A 2,952-nucleotide genomic window follows, 5' to 3' on the forward strand; every position below is an offset into this window, starting at 1 on the left:
TTTGAGCATGGTGGAGGCTAGGACAAGTCCCATATATGAGAGGTCTCTTTGTAGAAAGAACATTATGCTAGGAGGCGCAAGTGTGCTAGGATTCTCTTGCCATATATCCCTTTGGTTTGTTGAGGATCGGCCTAACCCTTATGAGCCTAGGATGAGCTTATTGTAAGGTCTTATTTCCTTTTCTCTCTTTCTCTCCCTCTCTCATTTCCTCTCCCTCCCTCACCCTCACCCTCTCTTTCTCTCTTTCCCTATTAGGTTCAATGATTTTTCTCTCTTTTTCTCTCTCCTCTCCCTCTCTCACCTTCACCCTCTCTTTTTCTCTTTCCCTATTAGGTTTAATGATTTTTCTCTTTTTCTCTCTCCTCTCCCTCTCTCATTTCCTTTTCTCTCTTCCTCTCCCCCTCTCATTTCTTTTTCTCTCTCCCTCTCTCATTTCCTCTCCCTCCCTCTCTCTTTCTCTCTCCCTCCCTCTCCCTCTCCCTCCCTCTTCCTTTCCCATTTCCTCCCTCTCTCATTTCCTCTCCCTCCCTCTCCCTCTCCCTCTCTCATTTTCTCTCCCTCCCCCTCTCCCTCTCCCTCTCTTTCTCTTTCTCTCTCCATCCCTCACCCTCTCTCATTTCCTCTCCCTCTCCCTCTCTTTCTCTCTCATTTCCTCTCCCTCTCTCAATACACCCAAATTTTTATACCAAAAACAAGTAAAAGAGAGAGAGAAAACTCCCTCTCCCTCTCTCGTTTTCTCTCCCTCCCTCTCCCTCTCCCTCTCCCTCTCTTTCTCTCTCATTTCCTCTCCCTCTCTCAATACACATCTTTTATACCAAAAACAAGTAAAAGAGAGAGAGAAAACTTCCTCTCCCTCTCACATTTTCTCTCCCTCCCTCCCCCCTCTCTCTTCCTCTCTCTCCCATTTCCTCCCTCTCCCTCTCCCTCTCTCGTTTCCTCTCCCTCTCTCTCCCTCTCCCTCTCTTTCTCTCTCATTTCCTCTCTTTCTCTCTCTCTCAATATACACAAATTATACAAAAAACAAGTAAGAGAGAGAGAGAGAGAGAGAACACAAAAAGCATAGCAAGAATGGACAATGCACTCACTGTAAAGACTCGAAGAAGGGTTTGGTGGCTCCTCTTCGCCCTCTATACACCTACTCCTCTTATTCGTGAATGGCGGCAGCGGCGGCGGCGGTGGCGACGGTGGCGGTGAGAAGCTTTCTTTCTCTCCTTCTCAGCAAGATGGTCGCTCTCCCTCTCACTCTCTGTTTCGTGAATGTGCGAAAAATGACACGCTCGGGTTTCGGCCTGCATTTTTTTGCTCTGGGTACCATTGCTATTTGCGTCGCAAATAGCGACGCTACTATTTATCATCGCTAACACCCATCACTATAGGTTCATATCCTTGTAGTGACTATGAATGAATGAAGGCATCAAACTTATGATACCATTCCCTAGGTTCCTTCTTATGTCTATAAAGACTCTTTCTTAACTTGCACATTAGGTGTCTCCTTCCCTTTTTCACAAAGCCCTTAGCACATTGCATATAGATGTCCTCATGTAGGTTCCCATGTACAAAAGTTATCTTAACATCCATTTAGTACAAATCCAGATCCAACTATGTAGCCAAGGTACCAAAACTAAGTGAAGGGTAGTCATCTTGACCACAGGAGAGAATATCTCATCAAAATCAACTCCTTTCTCCTATCTAAAACCCTTTGCAGCCAAGAGGGCCTTATATCTTGGCTTAGGGCAACTAGGGGTCTTATTTAGCTTATACATCCACTTGTATGGCAGTGCATGTTTACCATTAGGCAAGAAAACCAAATCCCAAGTATGATTCTTCTATAGTGAGTCAAACTCAACACTATGGCTGTATATGTTCCTATTGCCCGCAATAATGACAAGGAACATATGATTTCATACTATGAGATTTATTCCAACCCTACCCATTTGGTCTAGGCTTAGACCTATTTTGTTGTGAGTCCCTACCACAACTATCATTTGACTCTAGTATCATTTTTATCTCTAATTGGTAAGAGCATGAGAGGCATAGGCTGTATCAACATTTTTCCTACTCACTTCCTTAGTAAACAAGGCTGTCTCTACATGTGAGCATTTAAAACCATCCTCAGGAGCATTAGTGCTAATAGTAATACGAAAGGTATCCCAAGACTGTGGAAGAGTAATAAACAAAAACATAGACTTTATATTGTCATCAAAGATGATATTTTGTGAAGTGAGTTGGCTGCAAATAGAGTGAAACTCATTCAAATGAGTAGACATAGATGTGCCTTCCTTCAAAATATGGTTGACAAGTTTTTTGAGATATAATAATTGTGAAGTAAGGCTTTTCTTTTCATAAAGATTGCATATTTTTTTCCCATAATTTCCATCCACCACCCTTAGACTCAATGACGTTAAAGTATAGTTGCTTAGACAAAGTCAAAGTTAAAGAATCCAAAAGTGTTAGATATAGATGCATCGCAACCACAGGGTAACTATGTACATAAGCCAACTATGCATAAGAGATCTCCAAACACGTGGGAGATCTACCACACTACAACCAATTCACTACTCATGAACAATAAGGCTCAATACATAATCAAGAGTGTATCCATGGTTTATAAGGACAAGCTCTACATAAACCAATGAGCATAAAGGTAGATCCCATGGGCTCCAAAGGCCAAGCTTTGCAATACAAAACTGCAAAATACTCCCATTAGAAGAAAACCGGAGTATTGAAGAGCAAGGCAAGCTCAATGCATACACATCATAACATTCGAAAGCCCAATAATGGCAAGTAATATATCTAGGAGCATCCCAAAATGACATAAATATCCAAGCACATAAGTGGTAAAGCACTAACCAATGCAACCTATGTCAAGTATAATGTAGCTTGAAATCAAAGCTCAAAGCTCAAGCAAGAGCATGTTTAGCATAACTAGAAGCGATGAGCATGAATTTGATC

This window comes from Lygodium microphyllum, chromosome 6, assembly GCF_053477565.2.
Source record: "Lygodium microphyllum isolate KBCC chromosome 6, Lygodium_microphyllum_v1.1.10, whole genome shotgun sequence".
NCBI classification, from domain to species: domain Eukaryota; kingdom Viridiplantae; phylum Streptophyta; class Polypodiopsida; order Schizaeales; family Lygodiaceae; genus Lygodium; species Lygodium microphyllum.